Source organism: Manis javanica, chromosome 2 (assembly GCF_040802235.1).
Source record: "Manis javanica isolate MJ-LG chromosome 2, MJ_LKY, whole genome shotgun sequence".
NCBI lineage: Eukaryota > Metazoa > Chordata > Mammalia > Pholidota > Manidae > Manis > Manis javanica.
The window spans coordinates 102,197,290-102,214,545 of NC_133157.1; the positions used below are offsets into that span (position 1 = coordinate 102,197,290).

At 36.7% G+C, this 17,256-nt stretch overlaps 1 protein-coding gene across 9 annotated transcripts in view; it reads left to right on the forward strand.

The window, feature by feature from the left end:
• ZNF438 (zinc finger protein 438) overlaps positions 1 to 17,256 on the forward strand; it is a 208,797-nt gene that overhangs the window by 133,632 nt on the left and 57,909 nt on the right. The window contains exon 3 of one of the 9 annotated variants that reach the window (XM_073228987.1): positions 11,498 to 11,567. The exons of the other annotated variants lie outside the window; for them this stretch is intronic. The gene's annotated coding sequence lies outside the window, so the exon portion shown is untranslated. The remainder of the gene's footprint in view (positions 1 to 11,497; positions 11,568 to 17,256) is intronic. 9 annotated transcript variants of the gene reach the window in all.

A 17,256-nucleotide genomic window follows, 5' to 3' on the forward strand; every position in this document is an offset into this window, starting at 1 on the left:
ACTGATGAGGCACAGAAAGTCAGGGAGGTCACAGAAACAAAAGAAGCATGAAACATGTTAAGTAAATAAAATAACGTTTCCTGATACAGTGACGTTGTTTCACCAGTGGTTACCAATGGAGAACCCCGTTGTGAAGGACACTAATGAAGAGGATCATAGGATCAACTTGATAAAGCAAAAGAAAGGCCTCAGGAAGAAGACAGATTTGTCCAAGAAAATTATAGGAAGAATGTTAAGTCAAAAAGCACATGGAGAAAAGACTTCTAAAAAGGGAAGCCAAGAAAGAAGCCAGCAAGAGGCAAGGAAAGGGAAAAGATGAAGGGAAAGATGACTCTTAGGGTTAGAGTGGTGAAGAGGAGGAATTTGATCCATTCAGCCTCAGATCCTGATAAATACAGAAGTCTGAACAATCAGAGGGTAAGTCAGGAAGTGCGAGGAAGAAGCAGAGAATGAAAGAAAGGAACAACAGTAAAGCTGAAAACGCAGAACAAACAAGTTGCAATAGAAAGGTCAAGTGTGACACCTAAGAGCCTTTGGATGCAGGCCTGTCTTTAACAGAGGACAAAAACCTTGTGTTATATCTGCTCACAATTAAAGCTGAATACTTCTTGCTCTACTCTTCTTGAAACCCTTGGTCATTATTATGTGCTCCCGAAGTCAAAAAAGAGTTGGCTTTGGAGCATGTAGGTAACAAGAGCCCCGTGCTTAAAAGGTTCAGTACACCTCCAGACAGAAGGTATTGTATATCTAACCCATTTCTTGCCCCATCACAACATATATGTAAAGTGAGAGTGGATTAAAGAAATTTCCTGATCCCATTTCCAGCATGTATGCTCTGGGACTACCTCCATTCCTTTATTTTACTGCCAAGTTGTAGAGTCCTTGTCCAATTTTTTAGAAATTCTTTTCCTTCTTACTATATAGAATGTACTATGTACTATAAAACGGTTTGCTCAGAATTTTGGTATACTAACTATTACCAAGGACAGAGTGAATGATGGAGTATTCCTAGTAAATAATGAGTATTTTAAAATAGAGATTATTAATAATAAGCCCATTTCCCATTTTTAAAAAGACTACAGTTAAGGAAAAATTTAACAAAAGTCACGCAAAATCTCTTCATTGAAAACAAAACATTACTGAGAAAAATTAAAGAAGACTTGGATAAATGAAGAGAGATGGCATGTTCATGGATTTGAAGATTCAGTTGGATGACAGTTCTCCCTAGCTAGATTAGCTATAGATTCAACGTAATCCCCATCATAATCCCACAGGCTTTTTTTTTAATTGACAAGCTGATCTTAAAATTATTTGGAAATATAAACAACTGAGAATATTCAAAACAATCTTAAAAATCATAGCTGGAGGGACTTGATTTCATAATATAACCATAAAGCTACAGTAACCAAAACAGTGTGGTGCTGCTGTAAGGATCAATAAATAGATCAATGCAACTAAATAGAGAGGCCAGAATAGACCCATAGTTAAATAGTATATAGTTATTTGATTTCCAACAAAGATCCAAAGCACAACACAGTGAGGAAGGATTTTCAATAAATGGTGCTGGAACGATGATATAGATATGGAAAAAATTAATCTCAATTTCTACCTTGTACCATGCACAAAAATTAATTTCAGATGGACCATATTACTGAATGTAAAAGCTAAAATCATAAGGCATTTAGAAAAAAATCAGAGCTAATCTTCATGACTTGGGAGTAAACAAAGATTTAAATGCAGAGAGCAATAACCATAAGAGAAAAAAATGTATACATTTGACTATCAAAATTTTAAAACCTCATGCTCATAAAAAAAAACTGTTAATAAAACAATAAAACAAGCCACAGACTGTGGAAAAACATGCCTGTCAAAGGACTACATAGATAAAAAAGTTATATAATTCCATAACAAAAACATAATCAGAAGCAAATAATTTGAAAAGACATTGTAAAACACAGTCCACAAATAAAGATATTTGAATAGCCTATAAGCATGTGCTCAACATCATTAGTTATCAGGGAAATGAAAGCTAAAGTGATAGGGAGATACCCACTAAATGGCTAAAATTAGAACCATGGTACTAAATGTTAATAAAGATGTTGAGCAACTGGAACTCTTACACATAGTGTTGGAGGGTTAAATGGTACAAACTCATAAGGAAAAAGATCTGCAAGTTTCTTACAAAGCTAAACATACTTAACTGAAGATTTAGCAATTCTACTTCTAGGTATTTACCCAAGAAAAATGAACATGTAAGTCCACAAGAAAAGATGTTCATGAGAACTACATAGTATGTGTACATGTACAAAGGCCAAAAATGAGAAACAGCCCAGATGTCCATCAATAAGAAAATGGATAAACAGAGTGCATTGTATTCATACAATGAAATACTACTCAGCAATAAAAAGAAACAAACTACTGATACCTGCAGCAACATGAATGAACATACTAACTGGAAGAAGTCTTACACAAAAGAATGCACACAGTGTTACTCCATTTTTTTGAAGTTCTAGAACAAGCAAAAGTTAAAGAGGGAAAAGAATCAAAAGAATGGCTGCCCCAAGGGGATGGGGCAGGGAGTGACTAGGAGGATTATGAAGGAATTTTCTTTGAGGTGATGGTAATGTTGGGGTTACAAGGTATATGCATTTGTAAAAACTCATGATCCACTTAATATTTGTGCATTTCATTTATATAGATATTTGTAAATTTTATTTTAAAAGAAAGAAATAAGAGCTTTAAAAAGGAGATAATATTTTATGTCCACCAAATTGACAGAAGTGTTCATAAGGAAATGGAACATGCTGATCTCTTTTACCCTTGCTAGTGGTAGTGTAAATTGGATCAAGCATATAAATAAAACAGTTTTTCATTATCTAATAACTTGTGTATATACAAACCTAGCAATTCCAGTCTGAGACATAGACTCTTATAAATGTACACAAACATGCATAACAATGTTCCAGAAAACTTGAAAAAACTCAGATGTCCATCACTGAGGGAAGGAATAAATTGTGCTATATTCAAGCGTACCATCATGGGTAGTAAATCTCATGAACATAAGAGGATACTTCCAATATGATTCCATCCAAAATCTTGTACAATTAAATAGTATATTCATTAGGAATACATACAGTAACAGTATAAAGGAAAGCAAAGGAAAAAAGTTCAGGGTAGCTGGGGAGAAGGCATGGCAAGGAGGATTAGCATTGGAATGGGAAAGGCCGTACAGGTGACCCAAGAGTTACTACTAATGTTCTAGTTCCTAAACTAGATAATGGAAAGATAGTATTCATTTTATTATTTCTCTTTATAACTTAGATATATGTTATAATAATACTGTTTGGTATATATTCAATATTTAATAATAATTTCATGAGAAACAAAATGTACATTAGATAATCTTTAAGAATTCTTCTCTAGCAACACTATCATATGTAGAATGTAAGAAGTTGGCTTTCTGTTATCGTTAATTCAGTCATTTATTCAAATGTTTATCAAATGCTTGTACACAGCCTGATAGGGGTGGGACATTGCTTAAGCCCTTATTTGGAGACTATTGTTTTTGGTAACTGTATCTAAAAAATTAATTAGAAAATTACTGAAATCTAAAATGATTATGATCTTATATAGGCCCAGCTTTAACCTCAGTCCCCAGTGCCAGTCCAGGGGACTTTTGGAGGCATACTTTTATGAACTGGAATTTCACTTAAAACAGGTCATGAAGAATGTCTCCCATAATTTATTTCCTTGAAACTTAACTATGATAAAAATTCTCAGGATTCTGTGGCTAACACTTAGATCTTACTGTTCTTCTGTTAAATTTTAAACATTTTCAGTGTATTTGTAGATTTTTTATTTCAACATTTCCTGCAAAATCTGTGAATATTTTTCATTAAGTGAACTCGCCAGAAAATAAAGATTGAACTGTGTAGCTATAATGTGGTCCTAAATTTGTAGCTTAAGATTAAAAGGGCTTACCCCAACCTTTTACTCTTTATGAGTATTCAAACATTCCTTTAGATGCTAAATAATAAATTCATAATGCTGGATATCCAGCAAGATGACAGTCTGGTTGCCTATATGAAGTACTTAAATATACCCACTTGCAATTCCAAAGCCTTATTGCTTCATTTATCACAGAAAGTGCCAGAGTTCTGAAATATTTTGTAAGAAAAGCTACTCTGCTTGCATGAATTCTCATAGGAATGACCAAGAATATTATGCCAATTCAATCCTAAGTATTGAAGTGAGGGTTCTAAATGATATTTAATAGTATGATTTATTTTCTATCTTAAACTTTGTAAGGCACAAAACAAGATTCTATACTTTCATATTACTTTTTATTTTTAGAGCATCTGAGTGATGATAAAAATCCAAGTTTAAGAACTGTCAGATGATTTATGATATGTCATTTATTTTTCAAAGAATTGGGTTGTCACCAGTAAGCCTATTAGAATTGTGGGTTTAAAGTTCCTTGATTTTAAAAAAGACCAGCTGCATAAACAAGTGTGTTAGCTTTGTAATTTAAGTCTATGTGATTTGTTTTGGTTTTTTTTACTACTTCAAAGTACCAAAGGAGGCAGTTTTTCTTAGGTCATAAATACTTGTTCATGTCATTATGATCTCAAACTTTCAAGAACATTTCAAGATCTACTTTTAAAAATATTAATATATTTTGTGTTCTTTACAACCTCAAGACATTTCTCCTCTCTCTGCCTAAGTCTGCCTTTCTTCATGAACTGACATCAACAAAGGTGGAATGTGAATAAAATGGAGAAAGACTACTTAAAAAAATTGGAATTCTGCAGTCAGGGATGGATAATCTAATGATTTTCTTGGTAAATCTAGCTAAAGGTTTGTCAGTTTTGCTTATCTTTCCAAAAAACTGAATCTTAGTTTCACTGATCTTTCTATTGTCTTTTAAGTGTGTTTCATTTATTTCCACTCTGATCTGTACTATTTATTTTCTTGCATTAACTTTAGGCTTTGTTCTTTTTTTAGTTCCTTGAGGTATAAAGTTAGGTTGTTTATTAAAGATCCTCCTTTTTTCTTAGCATAGGCATTTGTTGTTACAGATTTCCCTTGTAGAACTGCTTTTGGTGCATCCCATAAGTTTTAATACTTTGCATTGGTATGAATAATTATACACCAACAAATTAGACAATCTAGAAGAAATGAATAATTCCTAGAAGCATACAATCTACCAAGACTGAATCATATGAAGAAACTGAAAATCTGAACAGATTGATTACTACTAAGTAGATTGAATCAGTAATCAAAAACCTTCCAACAAAAAGAAGTCCAGGACGAATGTCTTCACTGGTAAATTCTTTGAAACATTTAATGCCAATCCTTCTCAAACTCTAACAGAAAAATAGAAGAGGAGAGAACACTTGGAAACTCACTTTACAAGGCCAGCATTACTCTGATACCAAAGCTAGAGAAGAATACTGAAAGGAAAGAAAATTACAGGCCAATTACTGTGATGAACATAGATGTAAAAATCCTCAACAAAAGATTAGCAAACTAAATCCAACAGCATATTGAAAGTTACATACTGGGAATTATTCCAGGGATGCAAGGATGGTTCAACAACTGCAAATCAATCAGTGTGATACACCACATTAACAGAATGAAGGATAAAAATAATATGACCATCTCAACAGATGCAGAAAAAGCATTTAACAGAATACAACATTCTTTCATGATAAAAGCTCTCAACAAAGTGGGTATAACAGGAATATACCCCAACATACCAAAGGCCATGGATGACAAACCCACAGCTCACCATACTCAATGGTGAAAAGCTAAAAAAACTTTTCCTCTAAGATTAGGAACAAGACAGGGATGCCCCACTCTTGTAACTTTTTTTATTCAACACAGTATTGGAGGTCCTGGACAAAACAGTTAGGCAAGGAAAAAAATAAAAATCAGAAAGGAAGTAAAATTGTCTCTACAGATAACATACTATAATTAGAAAACCTTAAAGGTTCCACCAAAAAAACTGTTAAACTAATAAATTCAGTAAAGTTTCAGGACGCAAAATCAATATAGAAACACCAGTTGCATTTCTATATACTCCTACCTTTGTAGGAGCCTTTTTCCTGGGAGGGGTAGAAAAGATGTTTTGTCATTACCAAATTCTTATAGAGATAGACTTGAGAACTATACGGGTGTAGGCTCTTATCTCTTCGTAACCACACATCAGCTCTTGCCTTCATTAACCCTAATGTTCTCTCTCTTTGGAGAGTCTTGTTGCCTAGAATCTACAACCATTTTAAATATGGTCTTTCTTCTTTCCTGTGCCTGTAGCCTCAGTTGAATCTTCTTCCCTGCTCTCACACATTGAAACAATATCCTAGATCTCCAGGAAGGCCTTAAGTCTTTCTGCATACAATGTGTCCCACATGTGGATAGGATGCAGAGAGCTCCAGGATCCTGCTTCTCCAGAAGCGCTTAGTTGAGCCTCGGGAACCTCAGGAACTAATGTGAAAGACCTAGCCAGGCACTGTGAATAAGAGTAATTGAGCCTGCCATTACCTCTATTTTGGTCATGAAGACAGTCTCAAAAATCTCTTTGAATCCCTATTATCACTGCTTTCTATATGTGTCATAGTTGTGTGGCTATACTGTGATGTACTTACCAAAATTGGAAGAAGACATGATGTAGCAAATGACAAATATATTTTTATTTATTCTGGGATGATGGTGTGTTCTACTTATTTTGACTCTTTCAGTTAGAGAGGGAGCAGGACTACTAGCAGTTAAAAGAGTCCTCAGTGGTTCCAGCAGGGAATGACATAGCAACAGGCACCAGGTAGTTACTTGGCAGAGAAGATGAGAACAAAAGGATGTACCTGAGGGCTTTTAGGTGGTAAGACTGACATGATAGAGTGAAAGCCTAGATCTAAGAGGTGAGGGACAAAGTATGAGGCATGACTCCTAGATGTTGAACTTTTGAAAGTAAATAAATTGTAGGGCCATTTCTATGCCAGAGATTTTTCTTCAGTGTACACTTTGTTATGAACAACTTCAAATAACATGGATGGATTTTTTTTCTGTTTTGAAATAGCTCTTTCTTAACAAGGCAACCACATGTAGTACAAAACTATGCAATTTACTAATAGCAAATATTTAGGGAAAGTCAAAACATTTTTTGAGAAAATGAGACAAATATTTTTCTATTTGCCAGATGAATTTTCCTCTGGGAGTCCCTTTTTTTTATTTTTTATTTTTCTTAATTTGGTATCATTAATCTACAACTACATGAAGGACATTATGTTTACTAGGCTCCCCCCTTTACCAAGTCCCCCCCACATCCCCATTCACAGTCACTGTCCATCAACATAGTAAGATGCTGTAAAATCACTACTTGTCACCAAGTTCAGTCACTGTCCTTCAACATAGTAAGATGCTGTAGAATCACTACTTGTCTTCTCTGTGATGCACACAGCCCTCCCTGTGCACCCCCAACACTATACATGCTAATTGTAATGCCCCCTTTCTTTTCTTCCCACCCTTATCCCTCCCTTCCCACCTGTCCTCCCCAGTCCCTTTCCCTTTGGTAACTATTAGTCCATTCTTGGGTTCTGTGCTTCTGCTGCTGTTTTGTTCCTTCAGTTTTCTTTTGTTCTTATACTCCACATATGAGTGAGATCATTTGGTACTTGTCTTTCTCCGCCTGGCTTATTTCACTGAGCATAATACCCTCTAGCTCCATCCATGTTGTTGCGAATGGTAGGATTAGTTTTTTTTCTTAGGGCTGTGTAATATTCCATTGTGTATATGTACCACATCTTCTTTATCCAATCATCTACTGATGGACATTTAGGCCACTTCCATATCTTGGCTATTGTAAATAGTGTAGCGATAAACATAGGGGTGCATCTGTCTTCTTTAAACTGGAGTGCTGCATTCTTAGGGTAAATTCCTAGAAATGGAATTCCTGGGTCAAATGGTATTTCTATTTTGAGCATTTTGAGGAAACTCCATACTGCTTTCCATAATAGTTGAACTAATTTACATTCCCACTAGCAGTGTAGGAGGGTTCCCCTTTCTCCACAACCTTGCCAACATTTGTTGTTGTTTGTCTTTTGGATGGTAGCCATCCTTACTGGTGTGAGATGATATCCCATTGTGGTTTTAATTTGCATTTCTCTGATGACAAGCGATGTGGAGCATCTTTTCATGTGTCTGTTGGCCATCTGAATTTCTTCTTTAGAGAACTGTCTATTCAGCTTCTTTGCCCATTTTTTATTTGGATTATTTATTTTTTGTTTGTTGAGGTGTGTGAGTTCTTTATATATTTTGGATGTCAACCCTTTATCGGATCTGTCATTTATGAATATATTCTCCCATACTGTAGGATACCTTTTTGTTCTACTGATGGTGTCCTTTGCTGTACAGAAGCGTTTCAGCTTGATATAGTCCCAGTTGTTCATTTTTGCTTTTGTTTCCCTTGCCCAGGGAGATATGTTCATGAAGAAGTCACTCATGTTTATCTCCAAGAGATTTTTGTCTATGTTCTTCTCTAAGAGTTTTATGGTTTCATGACTTACATTCATGTCTTTGATCCATTTCGAATTTACTTTTGTGTATGGGGTTAGACAGTGATCCAGTTTCATTCTCTTACATGTAGCTGTCCAGTTTTGCCAGCACCATCTGTTGAAGAGACTGTCATTTCCCCATTGTATGTCCATGGCCCCTTTATCGAATATTAGTTGACCATATGTGTTTGGATTAATGTTTGGAGTCTCTATTCTGTTCCATTGGTCTGTGGCTCTGTTCTTGTGCCAGTACCAAATTGTCTTGATTACTGTGGCTTTGTAGTAGAGCTTGAAGTTGGGGAGTGAGATCCCACCCACGTTATTCTTCCTTCTCATGTATTTTGATGTATTTTTGAATTCGGTTTGCTCTTATTTTGTTGAGTATTTTTGCATCCATGTTCTTCAGGGATATTCGTCTGTAGTTTTCTTTTTTGGTGGAGTCTTTGCCTGGTTTTGGTATTAGGGTGATGTTGGCTTCATAGAATGAGTTTGGGAGTATTCCCTCCTCTTCTATTTTTTGGAAAACTTTAAGGAGAATGGGTATTATGTCTTCTCTGTATGTCTGATCAAATTCCAAGGTAAATCTATCTGGCCAGGGGGTTTTATTCTTTGGTAGTTTTTTGATTACTGCTTCAATTTCATTGCTGGTAATTGGTCTGTTTAGATTTTCTGTTTCTTTCTGCATCAGTCTTGGAAGGTTGTATTTTTCTAGGAAGTTGTCCATTTCTCCTAGGTTTCCCAGCTTGTTAGCATATAGGTTTTCATAGTACTCTCTAATAATTCTTTGTATTTCTGTGGGGTCTGTCGTGATTTTTCCTTTCTTGTTTCTGATTCTGTTGATGTGTGTTGACTCTCTTTTCCTCTTAATAAGTCTGGCTAGAGGCCTATCTATTTTGTTTATTTTCTCTAAGAACCAGCTCTTGGTTTCATTGATTTTTTTCTATTGTTTTATTCTTCTCAATTTTGTTTATTTCTTCTCTGATCTTTATTATGTCCCTCCTTCTGCTGACCTTAGGCCTCATTTGTTCTTCTTTTTCCAATTTCCATAATTGTGACATTAGACCATTCATTTGGGATTGTTCTTTCTTCTTTAAATATGCCTGGATTGCTATATACTTTCCTCTTAAGACTGCTTTTGCTGTATCCCACAGTAGTTGGGGCTTTGTGTTTTTGTTGTCATTTGTTTCCATATATTGCTGGATCTCCATTTTGATTTGGTCCATTCATTGATTATTTAGGAGCATGTTGTTAAGCCTCCATGTGTTTGTGAGCCTTTTTGCTTTCTTTGTACAATTTATTTATAGTTTTATACCTTGTGGTCTGAAAAGTTGGTTGGTAGGATTTCAGTCTTTTGGAATTTACTGAGGCTCTTTTTGTGGCCTAGTATGTGGTCTATTCTGGAGAATGTTCCATGTGCACTTGAGAAGAATGTGTATCCTGTTGCTTTTGGATGTAGAGTTCTGTAGATGTCTGTTAGGTCCATCTGTTCTAGTGTGTTGTTCAGTGCCTCTGTGTCCTTACTTATTTTCTATCTGGTGGATCTGTCCTTTGGAGTCAGTGGTGTGTGGAAGTCTCCCAGAATGAATGCATTGCATTCTATTTCCTCCTTTGGTTCTGTTAGTATTTGTTTCATATATGTTGGTGCTCCTGTATTGGGTGCATATATATTTATAATGGTTATATCCTCTTGTTGGACTGAGCCCTTTATTATTATGTAATGTCCTTCTTTATCTTTTGTTACATTCTTTATTTTGAAGTCTGTTTTGTCTGATACTAGTATTGCAACACCTGCTTTTTTCTCTCTGTTGTTTGCATGAAATATCTTTTTCCATTCCTTGACTTTAAGTCTGTGCATGTCTCTGGGTTTGAGGTGAGTCTCTTGTCAGCAGCATATGGATGGATCTTGCTTTTTTATCCATTCTATTACTCTGTGTCTTTTGATTGGTGCATTCAGTCCATTTACATTTAGGGTGGTTATTGAAAGGTATGTACTTATTGCCATTGCAGGCTTTAAGTTTGTGGTTACCAAAGGTTCAGGTTTAGCTTCTTTACTACCTTACTGTCTAACTTAACTCGCTTATTGAGCTATTATAAACATGGTCTGATGATTCTTTATTTCTCTCCCTTCTTATTCCTCCTCCTCCCTTCTTCATATGTTGGGTGTTTTGTTCTGTGCTCTTTTTAGGAGTGCTCCCATCTAGAGCAGTCCCTGTAAGATGCCCTGTAGAGGTGGTTTGTGGGAGGCAAATTCCCTCAACTTTTGCTTGTCTGGGAATTGTTTAATCCCTCCTTCATATTTAAACAATAATCGTGCTGGATACAGTAGTCTTGGTTCGAGGCCCTTCTGTTTCATTACATTAAGTATATCATGCCATTCTCTTCTGGCCTGTAGGATTTCTGTTGAGAAGTCTCATGATAGCCTGATGGGTTTTCCTTTGTAGGTGACCTTTTTTTTTCTGTCTGGCTGCCTTTAATACTTTGTCCTTGTCTTTGATCTTTGCCATTTTAATTATTATGTGTCTTGGTGTTGCCCTCCTTGGATCCCTTGTTATGGGAGTTCTGTGTACCTCTGTGGTCTGAGAGGCCATTTCTTCCCCTAGTTTGGGGAAGTTTTCAGCAATTATTTCTTCAAAGACACTTTCTATCCCTTTTTCTCTTTCTTCTTCTTCTGGTACCCCTATAATGTGGGTATTGTTCCGTTTCAATTGGTCACTCAGCTCTCTTAGAATTCTTTCATTCCTGGAGATCCTTTTATCTCTCTGCACCAGCTTCTCTGAGTTCCTGTTCTCTGTTTTCTAGTCCATTAATGGTCTCTTGCCTCTCGTCCATTCTGTTTTGAAGTCCTTCCAGAGCTTGTTTTAATTCTGTATTCTCCTTCCTTAGTTCTTGCATGTTTCTCTGCAAGTCCATCAGCATGATTATGACTTTTGTTTTGAATTCTTTTTCAGGAAGACTGGTTAAATCTATCTCCCCAGGTTCCTTCTCAGGGGAAGATGTAGCAGATGCCAAAGCTGTCTGGTTAGTCTTGTCTGGATCAAATTTTTTTGCCTTTTCGTGTTGATATGTGCAGTAGAGTGCTATTGATGCGTCTATCAGCTTTCCACTTGGCTCCTGGCCTTTCTTTACTTGGACAACTGCGACCTCTAGAGGCTTGTGTTGGGCAATTGCGTGTAGACTGGGTCTTTGTATCTTGCCGGGCTGGTATGGAGGAAGCTCCCTTGCTGAGGGCGTGACCAGCTTCAGGCTGCTAATCTGCTACAGCAAGGCCCCAGAGGGGTAATGGATGGGGAGCTGTTTGGCTGTTTACCTCTGTGAGGGGTCTCAGAGCTGTTGCCCAGGGGGTTAGTGCACCCAGAGTGCCCTAGAATTTCCAGCTGTTGAACTGTGACCTGGGATGTTTCCGTCCAGCTGTGGTGTCCCTGTCCCCTTAAGAGTTTCAAAAAGCACTCGCTTTTCTTTGTCACGGGGACATTGGCTTCAGGACCCGCTCAGAGGTCTTGCTGTCCTGTTTCCCAGCACCCCACGCATGCACTGTCTGCGCTCTGGTGCGGATGGCTAGGGCTGGGTGTTTAGCAGTCCTGGGCTCCCTCTCCCTCCCCGCTCCAACTCCTCTCCTCCCGCCGGGAGCTGGGGTGAGGGGCGCTAGGGTCCCACTGGGCCGGGGCTTGTATCTCACCCCTTTCACCAGGCGCTGGGCTCTTGAAGGTGTGGATGTAGTCTGGCTATTGTCCTGTGTCTTCTGGTCTCTCTTTTAGGATTAGTTGTATTTGTTGTATTTTCAAAAATATATGTTTTTGGGAGGAGATTCCCACTGTCCTACTCATGCAGCCATCTTGGCTCTGCCTCCTGGCTCTCTGGGAGTCCCTTTTTGTCCTAGTTTACATCCTCAGTGCTTATTATAGTGGACTTGGCCTTGCTGATGATCTCCAGTGCTGGAGAGACCATCTGTCATTTAAGTTTCCTCATTTTTATGTTAAGTAATGAAAATAGACTCTGAAAGAATTTTCTGGCATGTAACTGCCTTCTAATGAGGAATAAGTGGAATGAATTCAGTTTTAGCAATGGTTAGCCAAAGTCTTAAAGTGTCGAGTTCTTCTAAAATGTTTTTACTCTGCAGTTATGTAGAATGATAGTTTTTTATTATAATTTCTAAAAGCCTTTTTGGGAATTTAAGACTATGCTGAAATAAATTTTAATCTCTACCTTAAATTTTTTTTCAAATGACCCTTGAAGAATTACTTCCTGGGCATACACTTGGAATTGGAATGTCAACACCCAGTGTAAGTCCAGGGAAAGGAAATCCCAGGGCAAAATACCTCTAAAAATCAAAATGAGTCAAAGGGAGAAATAAAGTTAAAAACCCATTTATTGCTTACAAAACTGCAGTCTGGCCCATCTCTCTCTCCTGCTCCAGCAGCAGCAAAACCCACTCTTCCCCTCACATCTCAGGTACAGATAAGCCCTCCATTGCCCAGGTAATTACCCACTGGTATGGAGATGAACTTCTCCACCCCTGAGGAATGATGCAAATGCACTAAAGCCACACTTCTTTTCACCTCTGAACGCCTATTGATACGCAGATGTACTATAGCCAGGGGAGATATCCTGGAAATGTTGCAATTTTACCCACACCCAGAACCAACTGACAGTAAAGACCTTGTGTAGAAACACCCAAGTGAGTAGTGATTTAAGTTGCAAGAACTGCTAGAAGGCTGGTTATTAGTGTTTTGTTCCTGGTGTACCATAATAGACATACATTTAAATCTATAAATGCCATTTGTGTACCGCAAAGCTTGAGGCACATTTAAATTAGGAAAATCAGAAGAGTCATTTAGAGAAAATCATAGGGACTTGACTTTTGTAACCCTCTTCTGGGGCATTTTCATTAGTGTTCGTTCTCATGAGCCAGCACACACAGGAGGGAATCAGGGACCATTGTTCCTCATTTTTTCCATAAGAACACTAAGCTTGCGTCCATCTGAATCAAAGTTTCCATTGTTCTGTTAATATAGGTTGTCTAAGGAATAGCTCTTTTCTGATAAGCATTAAACTGTATTACACTGTTTTCTGTATGTTTATTCTGTTGTATGTTTTAATTTCTGAGAATTGTCATTTGAAATAGGAACTTTAAGAAAAGGATGGGGAAACATTTGAGGTTAGAGGCAGTTGTGAGTTAAGAGCAAACTCAGTGGCTAACTTTGAACCTCAGTTCTACCATTTACTAGCCATGTCAGCTTAGATAAATTACTTAATCTTTTGGTGCCTAGTTCCTTATATGTAAAATGGTGATTGTAAAATATCCATACCAATGCTGTGGTGAGAATTATCAAGTTAGCACACACTTAAAATGCTTAAAACAGTTTGGAACATAGTAACCTCAAATAATGTTAATTGCTGCCACTGTTATATCAATAAAATAGCTCTCTAACTCCCACCTGAAAATTAAAGTGTTGTAATTCAGCTATAGTTGCTGTTTTTGTTTATTTTGTTTGTGGTTTGGGCTTTTATAGTAAGAAAAAAAAAGGGCAAGGTTACATGGCTATTAAGTGGAATGAACAAGGTTTATTAAAGAGTTGGTTTAGGGTATGAGTTAGCAAACTATGGCTCTCAGGCCAAATAGGGCCTGTTTTTGTATGGCATGCAAGCTAAATGATTTTTACATTTCTAAATTATTGAAAAAAATCAAAAGAAGGTAATATTTTGTGGCACATGAAACATATAGAATTCAAGTTTCAATATCCATAAATAAAAGAAGTTTTATTGGCAGACAGCCACATTTATTCATTTATATTGTCTATGGCTGCTTTCATACAGCAGCAGAAAGGAGCAGTTGTGACATAGTCTGTAGGGCCCACAAAACTGAAGGTATTTACTATATGCCTGACTTGTGGGATTATTAGTAATATTGATTAAATGAATGAATTCCTGCCTTTTGCACTGTCCTGCTTCAACCAAAGATGTAAGCTTGCATAAGAAAGCATATGACTTTAATTAGTGATTCTTGTGGCCAGGAAACTTTTGTTTCATTTTGATTTAGAAAAAGTATAGTTTTCCACCTTGGTGAAAATTCTGAAAAACACAAATTCGCGAATAGACTTCATTCAACTCTAGGAGATTACATAAATGTAGGCATGCCAAAACCCATACATATTCAGAAGAGTATTAAGATTTGGATTCCTCTCAAGAATTGTCAAAGTGAAAGGATCCAACAGTATGTGTGTGTGTGTTTGAGAATACTTGCCATCCCATAGTTCTTCTGAAAAGATTCTTGAAATAAAATGAATTCCAAAACAATCTGCTAAAAAGATGAATTTGTTAATGATAACATACCTTAAAGGTATAGTATAACCCCATTTCAGAAGTTCCTTACAGCTATTGTTTTCAAGGCTTTGGCTTTGAGACGCAGCCTAATATTTATGAGAGAGCCAGAACTCTAGAGGCTTTTGGCAGTTGTGCTCAGAGAACATATGCTTTGATTTTCTCTGAGCTGTCTGTCATTCTAGGCAAATAACTTTTTCTTTTATCCTAATGCTATTTTTAACAATGATGTGGATCTTTTTTGTTTTGTTGGTTACATAATCTTTAGTTAGGATCTGTTTTGCCCTCGTACATCTATAAATTTTGTAGATGTTTAGGTTTATGTTCTTTAAAGTATATTCATCAAACACTTTTGGGAGACTTCTGCCCTCCAAGGCCCTGGGAACAAGACAGACTTGGACCCTGTCATTGTAGAGTTTTAAGTCTCTCAGCAAAGATAGATATTAATCATTAAGTTAATGTAACTGAGATCAGTGTTGGGAAAGGAGAATTAAGTTTTGCAATGGGGACACAGACTAATAGGAACTAAACTAATTGGGAGAAGACAGAATATTTTCTTTAGAAAAATGTTTTTTTTAGTTTTGTGCTGATTGTGAAAATCTATCCTTAACTAAATGTCTGTTACTAAGCTGAAATAATTTGGAGTTTAGCAAAAATATTGAAGCAAGATTTTTAAGAAATTACATCTAGTGTCCCTCTTACTGATATAGGCATAATCTACTAATTGCTGTTTATTGATACATATTAAATGGTTGATTGACCAAGCTTGTGCATTTGCTTTTGACAGAAAAGTATTTATTGAGAGTAATGACCCCTGTGAATTTGGGATGAGGAAAATACAAAAGGTGAAAAAAAAACTACCATTTTGTTTGTTAATTACTACTTGAAAATCAAAATGTCTATTTGCCCTTGAACAGAAATTTATTTTTAAAGTGGATTCTAAGTTGGGTTTCTTTTTCTCTATTTTACAATTACTTACTGTTAAAATAAAAATAGATGGTTACATAGTTGCATAAATATGCATCATGTATATGTGTATAGGAATATATACAGATACACACAGAGACACACAAACAATGTACAAAGAAAAAGGGGAATTTCCATCAGCTCACATCGAAGGTAACCACTGTTGACAATCTGATGTTTTTTCTGTGAGAATACAAAATTTTTTTAAATGGGATTAGATTGGACCCTCTGTCCCACAATTTGTTTCACTTAAAATTATTTCATGGACATCTTTCCTTGCTGCTGTTTACTGAGAACCACCTATCTCTCTAGATGTACTTCATTCTTCTTCTTCTTCTTGATAATGTTAAGTTGTACATCTACAGAGTAAAATATTAAAAAGCTTTTAAGAGTATATGGTGGAAAGTCAGTCTCCCAAATGTGCCTCCCAATTCTCTCCAGAGGCAGCCACCCTTAGCAGTTTCTTATCCTTGGAAATCATCCTTTCATTTTACTATGCCTTTCTTAGACTAAATTAACCCCTTGCTCAGTCACTTATAGGGAAACCAAATGCTTAGTGAATTTACAGCAGCAACCACTTGCTTTTGTAATATTAGTGTTTAAGATTGTATTGTTTACAAAATGAGAAAAGATTTTCCATTAAGTTTTATTTCAGTTTTGGATTTCATGCTGTGTGATTGTTAGAGGATATATCTGTAGGTGTACAATCTTTGTCAGCATTTTAGATACTGAAAATGTAACTAAATGTTCCCAGGAGAAGCCCCACAGGCCCTGCAGGCCCAGTACTGCCTCCCACACGCCCTCACCCATTTACTTGCCTCACTTTCTGTGTTGTGAATATAGACCCCAAATCTTTGGAAGCCTAAGAATAAATGGCTTTGATGCTTTAATCCCAAAGCTAATTGAAGAATTTCTGTCTAATCTCTGAGATCCCTATGGTTATTTTAATCTGGAACTCTTGGGTTAACTTGATTCCTTCTAAGCTGACAATGCTAGAGCCTGGAGGTTGAGGGGGTGTGGCAGTGTGTTGAAGGGGAGAAAGTGCACCCATGCCTCAGCCAACCTGGATCTGAGATGTTATTTGCTGAAGCACATTCTCTGTAACACTAGATCTTCTGTCAACTGCTAATGTTAAGGTAGCCTCATGAACAAAGATTAACTAGGAATCCCTGTCTCTCTGATAAACTCACCAGAGAACATGGGGTGGTACACGTTTGGGGGAAATAGAAAGAAATGAACCAGATCCAGTCTTCAGAGTAGCTGGGTTGATAGTCGATGGCCCAAGAAACCCCAGGCTGGTGCTTCCTGTTTATAGCCAGGATTTACTTTTGTACAAATTATGCTCCTCAAAAAAAATACACAGAAGTCAAGTGTGTAATGCTATATAAGAAGATGCTCTATCATCAAAGAACTAGTAAAATAT